The 27,578-nt window shown below is 36.8% G+C and overlaps 2 non-coding genes across 2 annotated transcripts; both read left to right on the top strand.

Annotated features, from left to right (window-relative positions):
- The first annotated feature begins 23,629 nt into the window (after positions 1-23,629).
- On the top strand, positions 23,630-23,702 carry TRNAT-CGU (transfer RNA threonine (anticodon CGU)). The gene has a single exon. It is a non-coding gene; the product is annotated as a tRNA-Thr (tRNA).
- A 3,116-nt stretch (positions 23,703-26,818) lies between these two features.
- TRNAT-CGU (transfer RNA threonine (anticodon CGU)) lies at positions 26,819-26,891 on the top strand. Its single transcript has one exon. It is a non-coding gene; the product is annotated as a tRNA-Thr (tRNA).
- The last annotated feature ends 687 nt before the right edge of the window (positions 26,892-27,578 follow it).

Genomic DNA, 27,578 nt, shown 5'->3' with positions numbered 1-27,578 from the left:
TGTAGCTAGCTAGAAAATTTGTAGCGGTAGCTGTAGCGACGCTACATTTTGAAAATTGTAGCTGTAACTGTAGCGAAGCTACAAAATTCCTGTAGTTGTAGCGAAAATTTCGCTACAGCTACATTTCTTCTCTCCATTATGAGGAAACCTTTGAAAGTGACACACACAGCGTTAAAAAAAATCGACAATAACGCTTACTTTTGGAGGAGGTTCATAAAGACAGTCTATTACTTTCAAATACTTATAATCTAGATTATAAATATCTTGATATCGCAGATTATAGGCATCTGCGTAATATATTTCATTAGCATAGAATAAATCTAATATCCAGATAACTAAACTGAACTAGTATATATGAATATATTCTGGCTAACTGTTACGTTTTTTTTATTTAGCTGCATCGCTATTTTGGGGAGAAACATGCCTCGTTTGGGTCAACCCTAAAAAAAGGCCTCATTTGCGCCACCCCAGGAACAAATCCTGTTGATATCCATGGTGTAAGAGGTAGGTAAATGTCATTAATATCTGTGTAAAACACAACTTGTAGCGCAAAAACGAGCGATCCAGTCTCCACTACAATGACAAAGCAATAGTGCCAGCAATCAATGGTTCATCATTAATCATTGTTAGCATATAGGATCTCACCAGCAAGAAATTAATGTTACAAGAATGATAGAAATACACTTTCTGGAATTACAATTATTTTCGATATATTTTTTCAGAAATTTTAAAATTGCAACGTTTACAGCACTCGAGTTTACACACCACTTTCCTCGATATATTTTATGATATTGTAAAAAGTATGTAGGAGATATTGACTTTTCTGCAGAAACTACAATTTTCTTTAGTTAATATACAGTTTCCACATGTATGTAATTATTCTACTTTTAAGTCGCTTTTCTGTACCTTTTCCTAATCATGGCAATGAGGATGAATGGTTTATTTTGTTATCTTATCTAGAGTCGCTTTCTGCCACTTTTGGCTAATTGTGAGAATGAGGAAGAATGGTGAATGATGATGATGAGCAGTGTGGGGAATGGAGGAGCAGGAGGATCCATCCTCCCAACTAGGTGTCCTTCCTAGTTTTTGTTTTGAGTCCACTTTATGCACAGAGACAAGCTAATCTAGACTGGATCTGAACCACTATTGCCTCCGCCAGGTATCTAACCTGGGGCCCTTTTGATTACAAGGTGACAAAGTTTCCACTGTGCCTTCAGGGAAGCATTCTCAACAGGAAACTTACATAAAGAAAATCTCCACATGTCGCTCATTTAGCTATACCAAAGAAGCACCCCCCAGCTATCCGCAAAGTTAGAGCAAACATCTAACAAATTACGCTCGTATAACGATCTACGATCGTATTTTCTAGCAAGTACAACTATCATACTATAGCCTGACAAGTTAAGTCCCGATATGCGCAGATCGGTGCGGAGCACTTCGTATTACGTCATCCTCCCCACCACTCTTCTACTCACTGGTCTGGCGTTGAGAGTACCAGTGGTGCCAACTCAGCAAAATTAAGCTAAAACAAATATGACAAACAATTTTCACTGTTTAGCGTGACGGTGCATGCAGGCTCCTATTATATCAGTGGTTCATTTTATTTAATGCGGCCTTTGAAATTGCGTGCGATGCGCCGATCGTAAACTGTAGTATTACGCACGTGCGTTAAGGTTTATACCGAAGAGAAACTACTGGGCTAATGGCTTCATTTTCTGAATGCGACATCGAGCAGTGGCCATTTTTTTTTTGTTTAACAATCACCACGAGAAGGCAATCTGATAACACGCTTGCCTGTGTTCTTTTCTAAAGCATTGAAATGTTCATGCTCTTTACTCTTGGCTGCAAGATTCTTACTTCGAAAGAGATGGACTTATGGACGAGCGTGTAGATGAACTGATAACACAGGGCCGCAAATTAAATTCAATTTAATGTTGCTTTTTGTTTAATAGATGAACTTTATTATTTGTGCCATGCTGATCACGAATATGAAATCAGTTTTTCTCTATCACGCAAGGTTTTCTTACAAATCAAATTTCAAAATTTGGGCTTTGCCCAATATTGCATACTGTTTTATTATCATTTTTCTTTTCTTCAATCAGAATAAGTAGCTTATCACACTAAACGCATCAACATGTTTATTTTAAAATGAATATAGACAGACACAAGAGACCCATATAATATAGAAAACGACATATAGCAGTATATAATATACACACAAGAAAATCATTACACAATACTTATTTTTCAGTTCTGTTTAGCACGCTTTCTTCTGTAAGCTTTCCTAACTTTCTTGTGATTTTCTTCTGGCGTTTCTCTGTACAATGCCCAACAGTAGTCAGCCATCATGCTAACACTCCAATGTCCTTGATACCTTTTCTCCATATCCCTCATGTCCTGATGGAACCGTTTGCCTTGTTCCTCACTTAATTCGCCGAGGTGTGAATGCAAAAAATGTAATTTGCGATTCATGTTGCAACCCAGCTCTTAAAATTTAAGTAACATATTCTCAAAAACTGTAATCAGGACTTTAGTGGTTCCCCAAGAAGTTCAACACTACACTTTTAAATGCTATCCAAGCATCTCTTTCGTCTACAGTCATTGTTTCCTCGAAGTCTTTATCATTCATTAATTTCCCAATGTCTGGTCCAACAAAAACACCTTCTTTCACTTTGCCGTACAACAGGGATGGAAATTTGTTGCATATGAACTGGAAACATTGTCCTTCCTTGTTAAGTGCCTTCACAAATTGTTTAATCAGCCCTAATTTGATATGAAGAGGAGGAAGTACAACTTTCTCAGGACTGACTAAATGTTGTTGTACGATGTTCTTTGAACCCGGGTTCAACGTTTTCCGTATTGGCCATTCTTTTCTTTCCCAGTGGTAATATCGTGCCCTACTATCTCACTCACAGATGTAACATGGCAATTTCGTATATCCACATTGTAGTCCAAGTAAAATGCTCAAAACTTTAAGGTCACCACACACCAACCAACCATGGTCCTCATATTTTTTTTTTTTAAGAACAAGTTGCATATTGCTGTAGGTTTCTTTTAGTGACACAGAATGAGCAATCTTACATATTCCATTACGTAACAGAACAAAATTTTAAACTTGTTTTATTCGGGTCATTGAATAGCCTCCAATCAGTTCAAAGACAAGGAAAATTTATCTTAGTCACCAAAGCGGACACATCACAACAAAACACGAGATAATCTTTTTTCGAGAAATAAGGCACAAACTCTTTTTCTTGGTGTCTGTAGGAAAATGTTCCACGAGCCAGCAAGTTATTTTCGTTAAGTCTGGAACCAAGAAGCTCAGCTGATTCTTTAGATAAATTTAGGTCTCTAACGAAATCATTGAGTTCGCTTTGAATGAACGGTATAGGGTCACGAGATCCGTGGATGGGGTCATAAATGTCATCTTCCATTTCACTTCCTTCCACTGAATCACTTAGTGAACCAGGATCACTTACACACTCAAGACTTGATGGAGGTGTCGGTACAGGCAAGTCTGGACCGTACAACACAGGTCTCATTGCAGAGGGAATATTGGGATACACTATCCTCTTCTTGTTTCTATTATTTCGACCTGTAATTTCACAGGAACAGAAGTAACAATCATTTGCTGTGATCCTGAGGCTGCCTCTACACCATGGGTATTGCAAACGGCATAGATGGCCGCTTTTTCTTGCTACAGTTTCGTAAAGATTCCACACATGATCTACATACCTTGTGTGAGTCCCACGATTTATCTTGATCTCCTAGTTTCATTTTAAAGTATGCGTAATATGCTCTTCTTACAAAATTTGTAATTTCCTGTCTCTGTACCCGGGGAACAAATTCACCGCAGATGTTGCAAAACACATCTGGGCTATTCAGACAACCACGAGATGCCATGGCCACACCATTCAAATTAGGACTTTTGAGACTTACATATAAAATTAATTTCAAATGCTATATCAATGTTAAGCATAGTATTATTTTCAGCATTTAGGCAAGAAACATATTAATTAATTTAAATAAAACAAAACTTCTCTGTATTTAAAGCGTGTTCGTCTTTATTACTTGTTGAATAATTTTGAAACGTACCAGTGACATCTAGCGACAATCACTTCAATTGCACTGAAACGTGCATACCACAACCCACATATAAAAATCGTGAATTGTAAAAAAATCTTGCGTGATGTGAGAAAACTAATGCCAGTTTCAGCATCAGCAAGTTCAAATCCATGTAAAACACCCAAAATTATAAAAACAACAGAACCCATGCGGCCTTGTGTAATTAGACTTGGTGAAGCCGATTCAGACACGGACACAGATTCATCGTTAGACACAGACTCGGATGAGTGGGAGAGTGAAACTGAGGAAGGAGAACTGGAAAACATTTAGAAGGTGAGCTCAGTTCTATCGTTTATATATTTTTCATTTTTCTATCGTTTTATTTCATACATTTCTTATGCTGGTAAGAAATATCCCTAATATAACTTAATTCATTTAAGGTTTAAAGGGAAAATATCAAAATGTATTTAGAATTTAGCGCAATCATTAGGTAGCGTAGGTGACGGGATACTAATTCATGCCTTTCACATTCAAATTTCGTTGAAAATTCTCAGAGGATTCAGCTCCCTCCAGTTTGCAACACTGCGAATGAACGTCGCCGCAGACAATGGAGTGGGGAAATGTGATGTGAGGTGCGCAGCGTCTTGTTTTTAAACTTGTCAAGTTTTTTTTCTTATGCAGAAGTAGCGCAAAAGTAGCGAAGTAGCGAGTAGCGCACATGAGTAGCGTAGCGAGCTACTCTTTACTAAATGTAGTTGTAGCTGTAGCGAAGCTACATTTTTGGACAAGTAGCGGTAGCTGTAGCGAAGCTACTTTTAAAATGTAGCGTTCTGATCACTGCATGCTGGCCTTCCTGTGTGTGGCTCATCATCTGTGCTGAAATGGCCGGTTTTAAATTTAGCTACCCAGTTCTTAACAGTGGCATATGCAGGGGCATGGTCCCCCAAAGTCTGTACCAACGTGTCATGTATCTCCTTGCCGGACTTTCTCTGCAGGAATGAAAACTTTATCACCAATCTATAGTCTTTTACTGTAAATGTTGCTTCAGGTGCTGCCATCTTTCAGTCACATCTAAAATAAAGAAAAACCATTAGACGTACAAATATAATTTTCTCTACCAACAATATACAGACATTAAGCTGAAATTTAAGACCAAATTCATGAAAATACGACAACATGAAGGGGGTAAGGCTAAAAAATTACCAGCACCCCCTCGTATATATGTATATAATGCTGCAAAGAAGACTTCTTCATAGTGATTCCTTATTTGAGTGATTTCAAACAAAATAAACACTTTATTATTTTCCATTGCATTAATGCACTGGTGGCGTTCTAACTGTTCACTCCCAAAACCCGTCTACACTGGTACGGAACTGCAACGACAGATAATACACGACCGACACTACCACTGCTTTGAGAACTAATCATAGGCGCCGACTCCATGGGGCTTCGGGGGGCTGCTCGAGCCCTCCCAATGTTAATGATATGGGGGCAGAGACCCCCAAATAATTTTGCTTAAGAGGATGTAATGTATTATTTTGCTTCTCTTGTAAAGTTTACTCTGAATTGTGCCACATGAACTTAACTTTAAATACACATTTGAAATGTTCTAGACCATCAACTTTGGGGGGCTGAGACCGCTAAACCATCAACTTCGGGGGGCTATGACCAGAGACAGCAAAACACATGACTTATTACTATATACTAAGTATACGTATAATTATGATTATTGTTAAAATTTTTACTAAAAAGAGTTTCAAAATAAAGAGGTGATATGACAATTATACCAGTATGTTGTTTAGTGAATTCTGAACAATTTGAGGTCTAATCAAGGTGTCCCAGGTACGATATCCGGTGGAGGCACATGGCACAGTGGTTCTGATCCCACTTTAAAAACTGTAGGTCCAGTCCCGATTAGCCTTACTGTGCATAAAGTGGACTTAAAACACCAACTCAAACCAATATTACTTTAAAGGGCCCACCTTGAAAACAATGGGTCCCGGGTTCGATTCCAGGTGGAGGGAAAGATCTTATTGTTTATGAACTAGACAAAATTATTTGTATAATAATACAAAGATCTTATTGTTTAGATCTTAGGAATAGTTTACACCAAGTGACAAGTGACACGTGTCGTGTGTCACTTGAAGAATTCTGTACTGTGAAAACATGAGAGAATATGTTGAATATGAGACAGAACAATACAGGGTGAGACACCTCAGTCGCCAGATCTAACACCCGTGGATTTTTACTTTCGGGACACGTAAAGACCATCTTGAACGCTACGAAAATTAAGAGCCTGGACCTGGACGGACACGTTCAAAGAAAGGGTCACAAGCGTCATTTCCTAAATCAACCCCATCATACTGGCAGACACCTCACGCAAACGGGAGTTTCGAATTGAAGCATGTATTGTAACATACGGTACGCATGTTGAACACATACTGCAACTGTAACCAGTGTGGTATTTGTAGGGGAGATGGGGGGAATTCCCCTCCTCCTCTGGATACTTGTGTCCCCTCTCTGCTTGATAACTTTTATTCCTTGGGGGGAATGGTGTTGGGGGGGGGGGAACAAGAAATTATTGGCAATTTAGTTACTTTTTCCTACTTCGCCATTCAATTGCAACATTTTCTGTCAGACAACTGGAAGCTCCATTTGGCGAACACAGATGTGGCCTCAAGCCATTACCTTCTATATCTGAAAGCCTCATGGCTTGCTCCGGGCACGTGACCCAAGCGTCATCAACTGGAGGCAAGATAGCCGCCATGTTTGATTTGCTTCTTCGGAATCAATGTTGGACCTTTTTAGTGAATATGGAATTGTAATACAAATTTAAGAACTGTAATCGAGTTTATATGACGTATAAATATGCTTAAATGTGCAAAAGGTATGGTGTATAAGTGTTGTGTGCTCAATTGCAGAGGCAATTATGATGAAAAAGGTAAGAGTAACGTTCACATTTCTTTAAGATGTTGCTGAAAATTAGAAATGTTTAGGGCAATTCCATGTGATTTGGTCCCTATGAAAAGATATAAGTTAAGTAACAAAGGTTTTATACTCATAACTAAATAAAAGTAATAGTTCATGATGTAAATATTTCATGTGTCCGGAATAGGCATCTAATATACTCTTAAATGTAGTCATGTTTTATCTCTTGTCAACAATTTTTTTTAGAAATATCAAATAATTTACCCTGAATTACAAACGTTGGTTAACGTTAAGATTATTACTTATCATTGCTAATTAATTTGTTTCAAGATTTAGTCAACGTTTAAAATATTTCGTTCGTGTCTACCAAAGCAGTATTTATGTTACTGCAAATTTTATGCAAGCATTCGATAAAATATTCATATTATTTACACAAATTTTCAGTTTCAAAATATGCTTAATGAAAGAAAGCTATACAACGGGGCAAAGTTGATACATGTGTACATTTACATTCTTATTATATCCTGCTTTATGCTTCTTTATGTTAATCGGAGGCTAATGGAAGATATGTTGTGTATTCAAATACAAGGGTGAGATGTGTAACAAGAACTTCTATGATATATTCGTGTGTAATACTATCCACGAGTATATTACTTAAGTTTCAAATACAAATGTTTTCACGCAGAAAGCATTTTGTTACCTTGCTATGTTAATATGAACTACAAATGTATTAAATTTTATAAAACTGTTTCATATGAACTGTTTTTTATTTTCTGTCTTTGTGAAGCTTCAATGTTCGTAACTTTGATTATTAAATTAGTGATAATGTTTATTGTTTCATAATTTATTAACATTCTTCACGACTTTATTAGTGTAAAACCAGTGTAAGGAAATATTCCAAATGTTTATATCCTAAGTGAACGCTAAGAATCGACAATGAAAAGATTCAATTTATTTATTACCTTTCGTTCAATAAAGTCAATAGGATCGAAATTACAATGTGACAAATGATTTAGGTTTAGTCTTTATTCACAGAAATGTAACATTGCCCTTGTACCAATTTCTTTCGCTTTTGCTGAAAGATTATAGAAATTACGTTTTTGTATTGAGATTGTGTAGCTATACAGAATATCTGCATTATCTGGTTAATTCATTTTGGGTAAAGTTAAAGACAATTTACTTGATTAGGTAATTTGGAAAGTTTACGGTCAACCTAACATGGAGGTTTTGATTTAATCAATTTATTTTACATACAAAAGTTCATACGAGTTTTACTGTAGCTGACAAATATTCCCGATATTATTTTTCAAAAATATACAATGTTCAAATTTTTCCGCCAGGAAGTTTCTAACGGTTTTTTTAAGGAATTTTTGTGGTGGCCAGAGTGACTTCCTGAATAAAAATTTTGGTGTAAATATTCAATATTATACTTTTTCTTCTAACTATATTCGTCGGGAGGGTAAATGTCAAAATTTAACTTCATAAAAGAAATAAATATACCTTAATTCTCTACGGTAAAATTACGACAAGGGGTTTACAGCGTTAAGACGATCGCCTCCAGATGATGACGTCTTCACTGAGCGCTGTGGCCTGAACCTCAAGATGGTCTTGCTCGAGCGCTGCTCTATTCCTGGAACTGTCAAAAAAGTGGACAGGGTTGAAGATCACCTCCCCTCTTTCCTTTTCTTTGTCCACGGAATTTGATAGGAAAATGCATGTGAAAGTTACAATTTAGTTGTCACGTGACTCGAACTTGTCACCTCAGAACGTCTGAATTTGTATGAGTGGAACAATAGTGCACGAAGATAGCCTACATGGAATTTTTGACGCAAGCGCGATAGCCCTTTACGAAGTCATTTTTTTTTTTAATAATTAGTTAGATTTCTTTTTGAAGCTAGAATGTTAGTGGGAAAAGTGAACATTACGAGTTCCAGACTCTGCTATATCAGGAATCTGCCTTCGAAATGAACGAAATCTGATAAAGATGGTGGCAGTGAAGGCTGTGTTGATCAAAGGATCGGTTTTGAAAATTTGCAAATGCATCTACACAAGAAGGAGGTAGTGGTAAAGTGTTGAGTTTCTTTGTTTGTTGCTCATGAAAGATTTAACAAAAATGTAAAATTACGTGGCCATGGATGGCTTGATGTAGGTATCTAGTGATAAAGTTACATATACATTATCTTTCATTGCCCACCTAACAAATTTTCAGAATTAACAAGCTAATAGAACTTGTGTTAAGCTCCTGGTTCCTGAGATGATTTCGCAATGTAACGATTAATTAGCAAAGTAGCCTTGGGCGCTATTTTTATGTGGTAGAAAACTTTTTGATTCTGCCTCCCCCCCAAAAGTTATGCCCAAGTTTGATTGAGATCCCCAAAAGTTAGGTCCCAGACTAGATTTCTGGCGGTGGGTGTCAAAATCTCACTTTACAAACTGTAGGCAAAGTACCGATTAACTGTTCTGATCATAAAGTGGATTTGGCCATTTCATTCTGTCAAGATACAAATTTACATCGGCAATTTTTCGTCAATTATTAAAAATACGTTTTGTTCAAAGCTTTTTAAAAAAAGTTCAGTGACATAAAACGAAGTGTGGAGTGACCCCATTTACCAATTAAAATTGTCACCTTGTAATAAAGGGGTCCCGGGTTCGATACCCGGTGGAGGCACAGAGTGGTTCGGTTCCCACTTTAAAACTGTAGGTCCAGTCCCGATTAGCCTTACTGTGCATAAAGGTGGACTTAAAACATCAAATCAACCAATCACATAATATATATATGTAATATACATGTGTAATATATGTATACATACATGTGTAATATATATACATACATATATATATATATATATATATTAGTACATATATATTACATCGGGTCACGCAATAATATATGAACATTATCTCATGCTGTCTAGAGTCGGTAGAATTTCCTCCCCTCTGGAAATTTCTTAAATACCACACTGACTGTAACCATTACATATCAATCATGTGTATGTTTGTAATGCACGTGTTTGCTTTCCTATGCAACCTGACTTTTGCCTCACCCTGTAGTGAGTTACTGTATTATCAATTGCTCTAGTTCCATCCCAATACCCTGTTTTCTCATTGACGTAGTAATGGCGAAATATGCATACATGTGCCCTAACAAAGTACTGCAACTAGTTGTTCATAACATGAATTTCTATCAGGAACACATACCTATCCTTTACTAGAAAGGATCTAGATTCGAGTCCCGGCTTGGGTGTTCCTTTGTGAATGTCCCTTTATCAGTTTCATGTCTATCAACCTAATCGTCTCGATTAGCGCGAACACACAGAAAAGCGACGTAAAATAATAATAGACATACAAATTGATAGTATCGAGTTCGAATCTTCCTCGATTGCGTTATGGTTAATCGAGGAGGCTCGGGTTCGATTCCCGATTGAGTTACATGGTGATTCGAAACCCGCTGTATATCTAGTCCCGATTATCTTGTGCATGAATAAAGTAGAGTTAAGCCTTGATCAACTTTCAGCTTGTATCTTACTGTACTCATATATCCCTAAAATATTGACGAAAAATAATAAACAAAATTTTCAATTATTTTAGACCGGCTTATCAATAGATATACTATATAGATCAGCTCATCAGGGATCACTTCCGTAAACCAGAACACACGGCGAATGACCGAGCGTTATGTGCATGAGCTACCAAAACAGCTAGATAAAACACTTACCTGTTTTGCTACTAGAGGTCACTGGCTGCGAGACAGAAGAATCCTGCGGAGCTAGTTGCCATCTCTTTTATAGCTTCCTTGCTTCGAGAAGGCAATTAATTGCCTAGCCAATCGTGTTTGGATTCCAGCGAAGAAACTGAGGTAAAAAGACCTTGTTTGCATTTCAAACAAAAGCCATTTAGCATTCTTCGTAACAAGAAACTGAAGAAATGCTTTTCTTAATGACAGATTGCATACTAATTTAGACAATTAGAGTTTTGTTTTTCTCTTGTTGCTAGTTCCCTTGTGAAAATAAACTATCGTTTTTTCTTCTTCTGTCTTATCTTCTGACTATCATTCGTCTGTCTTTATCTTCTCTCTCTCTCGCTCTCTGTGTTTACTTATTTGTGCCTTATTTCTCTGTTTTCCCTTTTGTTTTATCTCATGTCTTTCTTTTTGTTTATTTATCTTTAATTTCTTTCTTATCTGCCTCTTTCTCTCTTCCTCCCTTTTGTTTCCGTATTATCTCTCTATCTATCTTTCTTTCTTTCTGCCCTTCTACACTCTAACTTTATGCTTTTATCTTTACCCCCTCTCTCTGTCTTCCTCTCTTTTATTTCCGTATTATCTCTGTCTACCTTCTTTCTTTTTGCATTTATCTTTATCTCTCTCTTTATTTTTCCTATATCATCCCTCTTCGTTTATTTCATTCTTTCTGCCTTTATGTCTTATCTCTTTATATCTTTTTCACACTCTTTCTATCTGCCTTTATTTATTTATTTAACAAGAATTCCAAATACAGCGTTAGCTATTTTACATTGGAATGTATAACCTATTTACCTGACTCTTGTCTCATCCTGTATTGTTCTGTCATATTCAGCCTATTCTCAAGTATTCACGGTACAAAGCTCTTATTGTTCACACCAAGCGACACGTGTCGTGTGACTATTTATTTCTGTATCATTTCTTCTTATTTCTGCCTTGTGATTCTCTCCACCTATGTTATATATCTTCTCCAATGAATCTCTTTTTCTGTCTGTATCTCAATATATCAATTCCTTATTTATTTCTCTCTCTAATTTCCTATTCTTGTCTTTCTTCATTTCTCTCTACTCTCGAGCCTCAATATTCCTGTCAGTAGACGGACATGTATCATTTTTTGTTGTTACATGACCAGTTTAACATTCAGTCTTATTGACATGATTAACCCTAGAGGAAGAAAATCGATTCCTTCCCTCCCCTTAAACTCCAGAAATCAGTTCTCCACGGGTGGTATTTGCCAGGTGGATGAAGAAGAATTCTTCCCTTCTGGATATTGCATTCTACCATTTCTGGTTACAAATATTTACTCATAGTAGCAACGGTGGTTCAGTCTGTAAGCGGTCTGACTACCATACAAGAGAGGGGAGGTATCTCAGGTTCGACAATGTACAAAGTGCAATATTGAATCTCATTTACAAAAACGGTACACCACCATTCTTGTTTTCGTGAGCACAGGCGTATTTCTATCGTCACCTCTATGTGCTGCCGCTAGAATGAGAAGTAGCCTAAACATGAAGCCAGTAACCGCTTGGGATGTTGAACAACTGAATTGATATCTGTTTCCATGCATAGTAGAGGAATGAGAAAATATAATCATATGAAGAAAAACTTTCAAATTTATATTTGAAAATACTGTTGCAACCATGTGCACTGTGGCAGGCACGTACTTAGAAATTTATTTCGGGGGGTTCGAACCAAGTGTCTCAGAAATAATAATAATAGTGTTAACATTTAAATTACAATAATTATTATAATTATATTCAATTAAAATAATATTAATTAAAATATATAAATGTATATTGTATATCGTAGATATAAAAGCATGTATTCCTTATCTAGCGTACTTGTAGTTAAGATCGCTTAAATTTTGCATGAAAGCAACTGTCCTGACAAACAAATCAGTGCCAAATAGAGAAAAAAATAATATTTATTAAATAACAAAAACTAATGTTAGATCCAGTTGACGATAATTAAAGTTTCAGATTAATATCTTTGGTGCTGTCATTCAAAGTTCGGTGGAAATAAATAACGTCGATTATACAGCAAATGCTAAACAAGAATATTTTCATTATTTAATTTTAGTACTTGGTAAGCCTTTGGGAGGGTGGGGGTCCGGACCCTTGGCCCCCACCCTTAAATATGTCCTTGCCAGTTCTTTAGAATAATATTGTCTCGAGTCTCCTAATAAAATAATTATGCAACAAAGGAGTCATTGTACTACGTTAGCTCTTGTTTCGACAGACACACTCAAATTAATGATAAATAAAGCAATTATAAAAACTAAATATTCACTGCCTTCAAATAAGTTCGGTGAAAATAAATATCACTCGATTGTACAAAAAATGTTAAACAACGTATATATTCAATATTTAATTTTTGTAATTGGTAAGTCTAAATACGTCCTTGCACTGTGAGTATATTTCTAAAATACGAATCATTAAATTAATTACTTTGTAACAGCTGTTAATACTTTAAAAACGGTTATGGCCAATATATTCTACGGTAGTTAGATGATAGCGGAAATTGAGGGTATTCGACTGTCGTTTTCCTGTCAACCTTTCATGTGTGTGCGTGTGAGAAGGGGGGAGGCTTTTGCTCATCGTGAAATAGTTTTAGCCCATCCAAACAGCCTACATGAGGAATTTTCAAAATCGTGCATTGCATGGCAAGAATCACACACACAGGGGGAAAGAGATACAAATAGAAGTTAGAACGAAAGAGAGGTGAAGGAGAAGGGAAGATAGAAAACGACAGAGGAAGAAAGAAAGCAACAAGATGGGGGGAAGATAGAAAGTTAAAAATTAAAGTAAAGAACAGAGGCAGAAGGAAAAGAAAAGGTGACATAAAGCTGTAGAGAACACAAGTGAGGGCCTCCCAGATGGCGCAGTGGTAGCGTCGTCGCCTTGTAATCAAGGGGTCCCGGGTTCGATACCCCGTGGCACAGTAGTTCTCATCCCACTTTAAACCGTAGGTAAAGTCCCGATTAGCCTTACTATGCATAAAGTGGACTTAAAACACCAACTGGAGAACAGAGCCAAGCTGTGTTCCAAGAAAACGTTTAATGGAATCGTTACATAAAGACTTGTGGTTTTTCTTTTTCCCTCACACCACCCATCCTTGGAACACACATAACTTCCCCCGCTCCTTCCTTGCTCTCCTTCCCTCCCCCTTGAACATATATTCGCAAACTAACTAAACATTTGTGTAATGTAAAGACTATAATTTTTAAAATTATGCACAGCTTGCGAATATTGAAACGTGTGGCACTCATGAACAATTAGCAGCTACTCGCATATCCTGAAGTTAAAGTTTGTTACGGTTTTTTGAGTTTGTGTACTAGGTCGCCCTTATTATTGTTTATTGTAATTATATCAGCACATGTTCTGAACCTAATAATCACCAAATATAATTTTCTTGGAAGTTTATGTTTCGTAACATGTTTCAACGACTGTTTCGTACAAGCTGTAAGTTTTTTTTACTGATATTACACTCATTTCCAAATATGTGCTCTTTTAAATACTTTTTACACATAAAATGTTTCTGAATTGGAAATATGTGTTTATTTTTTAACTTGCGGCAAGCAACCTAACCACACTGACTGAGCGTTCGCAAGTGTTAGATGGGCCTATTTTCTGACTTGGGCGCCGCGGAAGAATCTTGAAACACTAAGGGCGCCTTGAAATGAAAACGTTTGGGAACCCCTGTACTAGAGATTCTTGTGTAATTTTGATAAATATAACTCATTGTTTTTGCAGAAACTCGCACATTTACACATTGGACAAGTCAGGTCATGTGTAAGAATATTTGCGACCAGGCTTATTCCACAGAATGTTTCAAAAAGTTTGCATGTTTTGAAGTTCACGTTATGTTCGGACAATATAATCGGGACTTAATCTGCAATTTAAAGTAGGGTCCGTACCACTGCACAATGTGCCTCCACCAGTAATCGAACCCGAGGCCTACTGATTACAATGCGACGGCAGTAGCCTCTACGCAATGAAAGATGACCTACAGAGTGTTTCAAATGTCACTCTACCTTAACTTTGATAACACACAAAACTTACCCATATATAAGGAGAGGGGTTAACGGGTTCAAACCTCTACCATTGATTTCGTAAACATTTTTACATTTTTCACTAACACTTGTAATATTAAAAAAAATCTCAAAATTGATTAAAATAAAATATTGGTTCAAAAGATTTTGAAAATTATATTATTATTAGATATACACACGCCATAGTAAGTGTTCAAAAATAAAAGCCAAACTAACTGTAAGAAAGCTAAAGGTAAAAATAATATTGTTATGGTTAATATAATTAATGTGAAGTCAATATTTACACATTTTTTGGTAGAGAAAATTTTATTGACTATATTTAAATTTGTGTATTAATAATAAAGAATTACGAGTATAGTAACAAACTATAACCATTAATATTGTACCATCCTTTAGCTTCTGTGTTGAACTCACCCATTATTTCTGTACATGCGCAATCATGATGCGAGATACTTGCCTTGCACTGGGTTTTTAGCGTTTCGGTGCAAGGGAAACTGAATTATATTCTCACTAAGCGCATAGGAATCTTTAGCTACTGCTCTGAGTATTAGTTTTCGTATGCGTTTTGATAACAGTGTAATTATACAAAACCACACTTATGTTGAATATGTTGGAATTTTTTGTTATATTTTGCACATGAAATGCATATTTTTGAGAATTTATCAAGTTTGCTACTTTTTGAAGCAAAATATAGCCTTTTTTTTAAACAAAATGTAAACTGATTTGTGTAATTTTTCAGACTCCTCAACTAACCCGTAGTAATCACCATAATGTGAGTGACATCAAGGTCACTGAGGGAGGGGGCGGGAATGTCTTGTCCTTGAACTTAACTGACTGCAAGTAAAGACTAAAAACGTAATATTTTTTTCTTATGTCGTTCAATTTATACCAAAATATGCATTATACATGCAATAGTTGAGGTGATATTTCATTGAAAAAGTTTATATCGTCTGTTGGGGGAGAGGAGGAGGCACAGTAATAGGAACGAACTGTCAGACTGGAAGAATAACATTCTAAGCCTAGACTAGTGCGTACTATATATAAACGTAGATGAATGTTTGAGTTCGTTTTTTTTAAATACACTTTATGCACTCAAAGGCTAATCGGGATTGAACCTACAGTTTAAAGTGGGATCCGAACCACTATGCGCCTCCACCGTGTATCGAACCCGAGGACCCCTTCATTACAAGCCGACACGTTACCACTGCGCCATCGGGAAGGCTCTGTGAACGTAGAAGAATATCTGTTGTAAATTTTTAACAAAAATCGTAGTTGAATATTGGAGGATGAAATATTGTAAGTATTGTTGATGAAACATTTTCAGAAAAAATGGATAACTTTATGTATTGAGTCTACTTTGTGTATCAATTTCATCTTCGTATTCTGTATGTTAGCAATGATATTGTTTTCATAATTGTTATTCGTGTTCATTTTAGTTCATATTTGCATGCACGTTTTGTTAGTTTTTAGTGTACCGGTACATAAGTCCTAAGTCTAGACCACCACATTCCCACAGGACTCGACACTACAGGTAAGTAAACTAATGTTATCAACTAGCAGAATTACCGGTTTTACTTTGACTATTTCCCACATTGTTAAAACGACCTCATGGAAGAGATTACTAATGTTCTGTCAAAGAACGTGTGCATGAAAGGAGTTCTCCGTTAAAAGGACATTGACTCGCTGACTATTAGGTAAAGCCAAGTGCAAGGTAGCACACTAGGTGTCGCAACGTAGTTCGAAATGTTAGCATTTGCCTTTTTTCTCTTTTTCGTGGCTGTGCTCGAACGAATGCTGAATTATAAGTAACACGCATAGGTGCAGCGAGTATTTTATTCTTTAGGAGGGCCACATGATCATGCTAAGGGAGACAAAACAAAAAAAAAGGGGGGGGTGACGCAGCCCTTATTGAATGTCTGTATATTATACAATTGCATGTTTCATGCAAGTAACTCATTTGCATTTCAATCTCTGAACCATTCATTAAGGTAAGGTGATGTTCTTGTAGGTCACCTTTTCAATATGGTTCCAGAAAAGTGATAAGAGACTCAATCATATAGGTAAGGGGGAAGAATTTACTACAAAACCGTACAGATATTGGCCTGCGCAGATGATAAATATCTACAACTAGTTATTTTTCTACGTTGATAGCTACATCCAAACTTCTCAAGAAATAACAAATTAACGGTTTTTTCTGTTGAGGAAAATAATTAAGTCCGGTTCTACTTCACACGAAGAAGTGCAGATCCGAAGAGAGTCATTGACATTGAAAAGTGTGGCAAATCATGAATTGGCAAATCCCCAGAACGATCTGCGTTAAGCCACTAAACACTGGCTTGTATACTTAATACTATGAAAAGCACAATTTCAATAACTGATGCCACATAATGGAGTTTCCTTTAACAGCTCGGGGAAATTGATTTTTTGTTGTGTTTTTTTTCTGAAACGAAACTTACATACAAATTTTCTAAATTGAACGAAAGGTGTTTCGAAAATACCTGGTTGAAGATTTTTATAGTACAGACGTACGCAATGTGCCAGGAGAATGAGAAGCGTGATTTTAGGAAGCTCCCCAAGCTCGGCCATACATTCTTGTAATTTTGAACGTACAGTAGCCTACATACAATTTCGAAACATAAAACTTTACACCTCAACTCACAGTTTTGAACTCATTTCAAACACATTTTACTTCTTCATAAAGTTTTCCGATAGCAGAGGACAAGCAAGGTAACAATAAGACCTTCCTAATGGCATAGTTGTAACGTTGTTGCCTTGTAATTAAGGGGTCCCGAGTTAGATATCTAATGGAGGCACATGGTGGTTCGGATCGAACTGTGGACAAGAGCAACTATTTTGGGGCAACTTTCTCTGAACGTCAGGATCTTGCATCAAAGGTTTCAGGAAGTTACTGTACCTTCTCTCCAACATTCGTGGTTAAAATTTGCCTTCTATCCCCGTCCCTGCTCCACTGACCCTATCTAAAGATGACTTGGCTGTTGAAAGTACGAAGATGTGTGAGTTATCTTGAGTTGTCAGAGTAACGTGACATATGATACGAGTACATAGCAGTTCAAGTTAAAGCTAGTACACACGTCGTATGTTGCTTTCGTGTGGCTCGGACTGAGTCAATTTCTCAATGATGTGCATCGTGTCGCCTCAGTCTGTTGTTCGTGCACAATAACGAAATTAAGGTACTTTATTGCGACATCTGCCAGCGTACAGATGGCTTGCTCCAAATCGTCCCGACGTGAAGACTTCAGAAGCTGTTCTAGCTTTAACTTGAACTGCTTTTATCATATGTACTCGTACTTGCTCTTTCGTTCCAGCGATCACGTTAAAGTGCGTGCGTATTTGTCATTTAATACAGGGTGAGTCAAAATTATGTTACCACACAAATGGGATAAATATTTATTTATTAAGCATACAACAAACATGTATGATATCGAACTTTTGTCATTATTGTATTACAAAAAGTATAATGTACCATCATATTATAATAACTTATCATACAATGACCTACTTAATGAGTTTAATTATGAAAGTCTTATTAATAGAAGGGAAATAACACAACAAATATTTCTGTGCAAATCAATGACTGGCATCATAGATAACCCTACTTTTCTCTAAAAGATATGTTTCAATGCAAAGAAATATGGCTTAAGGCTGCGGCAATTGATGTCTTATGATATTCCTAAAGCAGAAAGATTCAAGAATTCACCATTATTTAGAATGTCCTTTGCGTATAACAAAATATCTATATTGCAATCTAATCTTGATTTTAGTATCTCAATCAATGAGTACAAAAAATATTAAGACAAGTGTTTACAACATAAATTATCAGATTTATTGTTATACTTAGCAATATATCACTGCATATGAATAAAAATGACATCTGGTTTGTTTCTTTGGTCTTGTTCTGTATTGTTTTGGGTGAAGCGCTTCTAAATTGCTAATTGGGTGTTATTTTATTCTATAGTATAGTTTAGTAATGTATATTACATTATATTTGTGTATGTGTTCTACCTGTGTTATGTCTCACTGTATTATATTATGTGTTTCTTTTGTTGTTTTTTATTGGCAACCTTCTGTAAAAGGAGATAATTTCTCTGTTGAAGGAAATAAATAAATAAATTATATTCTATTGTTTATGCTTGTGTATGTTTATTGTGTATTAGCTGTTAGCTGTTATTGCTTATCTCTTAAACTTGACTCATTATGTTTGTCTTGTTTTCCTCCATTCCCCGCGAAATGTGTGTACGGGGTTTACATGCTACTGTTAATCGTTGTTTTTTATGTTGATTAATTGATTGATTGATTGATTGGTGTTTTAAGTACACTTTATGCACAGTATGGCTAATTGGGACTGGACCTACAGTTTAAAGTGGGATCCGAACCACTATGTGCCTCCACTGGGTATCGAAACTGGGACCCCTTGATTACAAGGCGACAATGCTGCCACTGCGCCATTGTTGGTTTTTTTGTGTTGAACATGATGGCGAACAGGTTGAGAACGTCATGCAAATGATTTATCACATTTGATGACCTAGTACATTTCTACCATTTGACTCACCCTGTATATGTCGATTATTAAATAATTAAATTATACCTATCATAAAATATACGAGTACAATACGAGTAAAATATATAGTACAATATATTATACCCATTGTCCTTCATTCAAAATTCCATTGCAAATTGAAGTTTTTAACATACTACTAATGCTATGAACAATGATTTGTTGACTAGGGGAGAGGCAAAAAAAAGGTACATTAAGATTATATTTTCCTGTATAAAATTTACATCTAAAAGCCAATATTTTTTTTTTTATTTATATATTTTGCGGTAGCTGACAAAAGGCGATGAAAATGGAGAAGAAATAACAAGTCGGACTAATTTCTGCGTTCTGGGGATTGCTGGGTCGAGTGTCCTTAGAGATGAGGTTCTTTGTTGTTCGCTCTTCCTTTGTGTTTCCGATATTATTTCCAGTAAAGTATATTCGACTTCAAACTAATTGTTTATCTCTCCTCCCTGGGTAAGTTTGATGTTGGAGGGGGGGGGGGATTTTAGAGCAAGTTTGTTGTGGAGGGAATTCCCCCCTGGATTTCGCACCCTGGTCTGAAAGCTCTCAAAATTGTCCTCACGGTGCTGGGTCAACACCGAAAGTTTTGGAGCTCTAGTCTAACGAAGGATCAAAATTCCACTTGCATTTCCGCAAGGCGAGAATCACATAGATAGACGGGAGCACCTTAGCTGGAACATCAATATAGCCTATAGGCTATATATATTTACCTATTTTTTCTGTTATTTACTTTGAGAGAAATAGGTTGTCTCTTATAATTGAGATAAGGGATTCTTGATAGCCCTCCTCCCTTCTCCTGTCCCGAAAAAAAAAAAGATCTACTTTTGAAGTAGATCTATTTATCAGGTAAAATATCTCAAAATGTGAAAATTGTAAGCTCTAAAAATATTTCCATCTCCCCCTCCTCTCATCTAAACTCCGTACCAGCTAACTGTAGACCAGGCGAACGAGAACAAGTCTCTGCGCAAGTAGTGACACGAGACGGCTCCACCAATGAAAGTGAGAGAAACGGGATTGTGTAATGGGGGACGGGAGTTACCCGATTTCCATCTTCTCTCTGTAAGCGTTGCAAACTTTTCAAAAGGATAATGCCGAACATACATGGCAAACGGACCGTATTGTTGTCTCCACGTCCGTACGATTGGTTTAAGAATTTCTTAGGGAAATATTAGGGATAAAACTGCAAGAACAAATTTTGACATGCCGTGCATTTAGCGTACGGACTAAGGTCTGGACCGTACGGTTGGCAACACTGCGCTTTCACCACTCGATTTCCTCCTCCTCCTCTGCCGATATGCGCGACCCTGCTCTACAGTTAGCTGGGACAGGGGTATACAGCATAGGCGTAGCTAGAACTTTATATTTGGGTGTGCACAAAGAAAAAAAATGAGGTTTTGTACCTTTTTAATAGCATATTTGCAACACAAACACTTGGCTCTTTAACTGCACTGATGTTTGTAAAGGAATATAAATTCACTAAATGACAGTGTTGAAAATTTCTGAATATATGTAGTAGAAAAAAGTCAAATTGCATAAATTACACACACACACAAAATGTTCATAAATGCTACAAACAAATACATCAAAATACACGTCATCTATAACAAGAGACGTCTGTCAAACGATACAATGTTCTTAAACTCATCAATAACTTCATTTACATCAATAGACTAATCTTTTTCCTGTTCCACAAATAGCAAGAGCAGGGCTTCCAATTTATCCTGCTTCTGAGTTGCTCTTAATTTAGTTTTAACTTGGGGAAGCTTGGAGAAAGCTCTCTCTCACACGTCTTGTGACAGGTATAGAAGAAAAGCGCTGTAGTACAGAGTTTAATTCAGTAAATATCTTCTTTCTCCAATGACATAAAAAAATCGAAAATCTATAGACACCCGTTTCATCAGCGATAATGCACACGTTTGTACCAAGTAATGACATTTTCAACTTCTTACAAACTGACGCTTATTTTCCCTCTTACTGAAATATCTGTCTTTATTTCTCTTTGATAAAGCACACCCCGTAGCTACGCCTATGGTATACAGTTTCTTCATTCCGAACACTGTCCACGGGAAAGGTTAAACAACTCTTACTATTTTGCATGTGGATTCAGAACTGCGCAATATCACAAAAACAAATATCGCGAAACTAGTTCCAGCGTTTATTTTTTTGTTTGTTTGTTTGTTTTGTTTTGCTTCTTACATGGGCAGGTTTTTCCATGTCCATTCGTATACACGTCATCTGACACGACGCGTGTCCGTTCCCGGAACTGTAAAGGAATCTCCTATAGTCAACAACCCATTAACGATTTCATGACGTATTTTCTTTGTCCCTAAAAGCTACAGGTGTAGCGACTGTTTCAGAGTAAACACAAGCCTCAGAAAACCACACTGGAAAGGGGGGGGGGGGGGGGGAGAAATACAGGACAATTTAAAGGTGGATCCAGGAATTGCATTTTGGAGGCCGATTTTTCCGCGGAAGTTGATTCTACCCAACATCTACATAGTTTTTGTATCCAATACTTAGTGATTATAATGTACTCCATGATCTATATAGGGATTAACGTGCACAGGATGAAAATAGTGTTACTGGGTTGGAATTCCAAATAAATATCGGATGTTTATTGTGTTCTCCCTTCATTAATATATCTTTCAATTGTCGTGATAAAGCTAACAACATAGATACAGTCAGTGGAGGCGATTAAGGGGGGCGTGGGGCAGTACCTTTTGGCATCTTGCCCCCCCCCCCCAAGTTTTGGAATGTTGCACGCGTGATTCATGATATCTGTTCTGATTCCATTCCTACTGACATGAGTGTCATGTCGGGACACACATTCCAACAGTAGAGGGAGCCGCACCACATGAATTTTCGTCCTATGTACGCTACCTTTATGTTTTTATGAACTAAAGTAATTCAGAAACATTGGGGACACCTTAGGGAACAATGTAGTTTATTTTCAATTTTTTTAATAAAATATTCACAGTTGAATAACTGAATAATAATTATTTTTATATATATAATATATTATAATTGAAGAACAAGCTAGGGTTAAACACTGATACAGTATTGAGAAATGAATATGAAGATGGAGCTGAAGTGATAGAAATATAGGTAAAAGAACAGCAAATAGAAATAGGTAGAAATCAAGAAGGGGGTAGAGCGAGAAATGTGGATTTGATTTTTTAATTTGATTTATTTAGCTTCGCCTTTTGTGCCACTTTTGGCTAATTTGCGAAGATGGGGATGAGTGATGATATGATGAAATTGATGAATGGAGACTCTCAAACATCCATGCCCAGGCCAGGATTCGAACCCGGGACCCCTGGTGTCGTAGCCCGATGTGCTAGCCACTCCGCCAGGGGGGCTGGGGAGAAACAGGGTGAAAAGAAAATGAAAAGGGGAGACGGAATCGAGAGAGAAAGAGAGAGAGATAAGAGAAGTAGGAGTTAATGGAGAAGAGAAAGTAATGAAATGACAGAAGAAATGGATAAGGAAAGAAATGAAGAACAGAGGAAGAGAGAGATTGAAAATTTTGTATAAATCCCTGTATGAAATCCTACTCAAGTTAATAAATTCAAATGAGTTTGTGTTCAAAGTCAACCTTACCCACGACTAGTGCAAACTGGATATTTTAGTTTAAAGTTGGATCCGAACCACCATGTGCCACTTTCGGGTATCGAACCCAGGACCCCTGAATTATAAGGCGACGACAACTTGCCACTGCGCCATCGGAGAGGTCTGGATAAATTCAAATGTATGGATATCAGTGGTGTAGTTGTAAATATATAGAGTACCGGAATACTTTACAAACTGCAACAGAATGCTGGTACTAATAATGTACCTAGGTATGTTAGCTACAAATATTGTGTTACAGTCGTTAATACACAGTAATATTTATTACAAATTAGGATAATTATGTCTGACTAGTTACGCACAGTTAACGAATAGCACCGACAAATAGCTGATTATAAATCTCCAGGAAGATGAAATTTAAGAATAAATCATTCAATCGCATATGCAAGAAAACTACACTCTGCCTACGAGGACTTCCAAACGTATAGGTTCGTCTCAAGTGTCTCCCAATAAAATAATTGTTATCTTGTTGTTCTACAACAAAGGAGTCATTTTTCTGCATTAGGTTTTCTTTTGACAGGCACATTAAAAATGTTAAATAAAGCAAATTTAAAAAACCAAATATTTGTTGTCATTTGGTGAAGCAGAGCGCGCCTTCACTTCCAACCATATAACTGGCAACGATACCTTCCATTTACGCAGAGCCTTCTTAGCTCAGGGGTTAGAGCACTGGTCTCGTAAACCAGGGGTCGTGAGTTCAAGTCTCGCAGGAGGCAAGCGTGATTCTTTTTAGCTTACTATCCAAGGTTAGCCCATCCAATGTAACCAACGTTCTTTCAACCCAAGGGGAAAAGTATCCAATTCTAAATATGGAGCATGTCGATTAAGTAGAAGGTGATATTAATCTGGCAATTATCTATAAACTGGAATTATTTACATATATCCCCATTGCAAACCATCCAGCATTCGTTTTTAAGGCAAAAGTTAATCTTGATGGAACACAAACGAGCGAGAGGGGGACAGATATGATTTCTTATATAGAGAGAAAGAATGCTGGGGATAGAGCGAGAAATGAGGAGAAACAGAGAAAAATGAAAATGGGAGAGAGAGAATCGATAGATAGAAAGAGAGCTATGAGACTCTCTCCCTCTCTCTCTCTCTCTCTCAGCTTTTCTTTCTCTTTTCTTACCTCGAACTACCTCTTTCATTTCTTCGTCTCCCTCTCTATCGATGGTTCTCTTTCATTCTCTCTGTCTGATTTTCTTTCTCTTTCCCTAGCCCTCTCTCTCTTTTCTCTCCTCTCTCTACTCTCTCTCTCTCTCTCTCTCTCTCTCTCTCTCTCTCTCTCGATCTTCCTTTCTCTCCGTGGAAGAGGGAGAAGTAAGGAGTTAAAAGAGAGAGAAAAGTAATAAAATGACAGAGGAAAGGAAGAAAGAAAGAAATTGAGATAGGCTCGCCTCCACTTGCATACATTCAAGGTATGCGCTCATGTCCTGATGCCTTTAATTAAACCATGACGTCCTTTTTCACTGAATTTTATCTGTTCCCCGCCTCTGTATTCTATTTTCTTTCTTTTCTTTATTTGTAATATACAATTACCTACATATTACAAAAAATGAAAAGAAAAGCAGGTTTACACATATAAATTTGGGTATAATATATTTTATGTTGTTATAATTAATTGTAATTTAATATCACGACTCATTCTGGTATCGCCGGACCCTGTGGTCGAGTGGTTAGCAAATCGCGCTACGACGCCGGGGATCCCGGGTTCGAATCCTGGCTCGGACATGGATGTTTGTGATTGTCTGTCCTGAAAAGTCCTGAAATTGAAATTTGAATGAAATGATATGAGTGAATGAAGTGTGATGGGGGAAGCTTCCGCATAGGGACTTTCCTTAAAAAAAAAAAAAAAAAAAAAAAAAAAATGGTTATCACATCGCGCTGCAACGCCAAGGGTCTCGGGTTCGAATCCCGCTCGGGCTTGGTTGTTTGTGAATGTCCATTCATCAATTTCATCATTTCGTCACTCACCCCCATCTTCTCAAATTAGCCAAGAGGCACAAAACGCAAAGTAAAATAAACTAAATCAAATCATTCTGGTATCAAGAACGAGTTTCCTATTAATGTATGTATGGTTGAGTGGTTTGGAATTTCATATATTGTGATATGGTTGTTGTTGTATCGGTTTATGATATATGTTTTATTTTATCTTAAGCTTGTGAGTAGTAAATTAGAACAAAACAATTCTGGGATTCAGAATAGTTGAAATATAAATGTTGCTAGGCGAAACGGGTAGGAATATGGTGAGTATATTAGTATTTGGCAAGATAATAGTTATTAATTGGGTAATGTGAATTAGGGTTCATTAGTTGCTTCAGCAACTGGAGGGTTTGTTCCCCTCTTCTATCCAGATCAGGTGCGCCTCTAGTATTCAATGTGGAGTTGCAATGTATAGATAGAAATCGTTTTGGAGGGGTGCTTGGGTATTGTCTTATATAGGATAAGGCTTATGTAGTAAATATAGTATATAATTACTGGATTATAGTGAGTTTGTTTAGTAAGTTTGTTACATGACTATAATCAAGGGATTATGAGAGTCTTATATATAAGGATGTTCATTTAAGGATTATATAATCATAAAATTAATTAAGTAAAGTGAGAGGTGACCTAAGTTAAGCCGAGTTGATACATATCTACCTACCCTACATGCCAAACTATCACAAATATATGTGTTAGCCTAATTGGAGAAATGAAAGAACAACATGTACAAATAATAATAATAAGACATAATGATTAGGGAATGGGACTGAAATTAAATATAAATTAGAATTTTTAATCATAATTAAAGTGAAAATAAGATAACATGGTGAATACAATTAAATTAGTGTGAAAATGAAGTGGTATTTAGTTACTAAGTTGCTTTGGTTATGTTTAATTAGCGTCATTTCATTGATTTAGTTCATTTTATATTCTTGAGAACATTATTTCTCGAACTCATTTAGGTCTCCTGGGGAACTACTAGTGTCCTGCAGTATTTTGTTCTGTCATTGTTTGTTGTCACTTCAGTATTCCCTTAGTTAAAATTCCAGATTCTTCGAGAGTTAATCTCCCGGAAGTTAGACAAGAATGTCTACTTTTGCAAGCGAACTCGAAAAAACTGAACTGGAAAAAAAAAATATACCCGGTGAAAATTTTCAGGTGCCCCGTATTTTTCTACCCCTGCTTGGGAAAACAGTGATACAAAATTCTAGTAGTAAATATGTTAAGCGACACAACATGGTCTTTATTAGGAATTATGATAATAATAATAATCCGTGGCTCGACAGCCACTGCCAGTCTTCCTCCAACAATCCTTCCTAGAGGTGTGGAGATCTTCAACCGGTAATGGGCTGACGTGTGGTCAGCACGTCGAACCCCCAGCTGTTGTAGGAGATTTCCGAGACCGGATTACGCTACTCACTGCTAGCTCCCCAATTTCCTCACGATGGTGGGTTGCCACCGGCCCTACGAATTATGATGATCATGTGTAAATAGTTACACACGGTTAACGAAAAACGTCGACTAATAGATGCCTCACCTCAGGAATATAAAATTTTAGAAAAAAATAATTGAATTACTCATCCAAAAAAATAAACAGTCACCCAGTAAGAAGAGCTCCCAAACTAATACTTTCGTCTCAAGTGTATCTCAGTACAACAGTAATCATTTGCTACATTAGGTTTTGTTTTGAGAGAGACATAACAGCAACGTCGAAGAAAGCAAATTTTGAAGAAAGAAAAAAGTGCTTACTGGCACAATGGCACGACCATACCGCTTCAGCTGACACCTATTAAAAACATTCTTTACTTCCAACCATATCACTAGCAACCATAGCTTCCGTTTACCTGGAGCCTCCTTAGCTCAGGGGTTAGAGCACTGGTCTCGTAAACCAGGGGTCGTGAGTTCAAATCTCACAGGAGGCAGGTATGATTATTTTTAGCTTACTATCCAAGGTTCACTTATCTAATATAACCAGCATTCCTTCAACACAAAGGAAAAGGTATCCAATCTCTTCAGAGTAAGCATGTTGATAAATTGAAAGTGAAATTAATCAGACATCTATCGTGGTCAACCTGGACAAATTATTTATATCCTCAAACCATCCAGTATTCGTCTTTAAGGTAACAGATAATCATGATGGTTGACAGGTAGAAGAAAAATCCGTTATCTTCATTTTTGAAATCCGGTTGAAAAGTTGTAAGATATTCAAATCCGAATATTTCCATCTTGTGTTAGTTATAACACCATTAAGATTTGTTTCCATGATACGAAAAACTCAATATGCTGACGAAGGCAGAAATTTATTTTATTATAAAACATAAACTAAACGTAACGTTTCAACCTTCTAGCAAGGTCTTCTTCAGACTCTGCACCAAGTACAAATGTAACAAGGTACAGTCTTGGACACAGCTGGCTTGTAACGACCCTATTGAAGAAGCAGTGAAGCAAGCCCTCGGTGTCTGACCACCAAGCGCCTTGTGACTAGACAACCCAAACAGCATTGCAATTTTGCGGCTTGTATACCAGTCACGGGTATACATCTCTGTAAATTGAGTAGTGATGCCAAAGAGAAATACGAGATGAAGATTGTCGATCAATGTCTCGTGTTC

The sequence above is a fragment of the Lepisma saccharinum genome, chromosome 13, assembly GCF_977018435.1.
Source record: "Lepisma saccharinum chromosome 13, izLepSacc3.1, whole genome shotgun sequence".
NCBI classification, from domain to species: domain Eukaryota; kingdom Metazoa; phylum Arthropoda; class Insecta; order Zygentoma; family Lepismatidae; genus Lepisma; species Lepisma saccharinum.
Note: the sequence above shows the minus strand (reverse complement) of the source record. Positions and strands in the feature narration are given on the sequence as shown.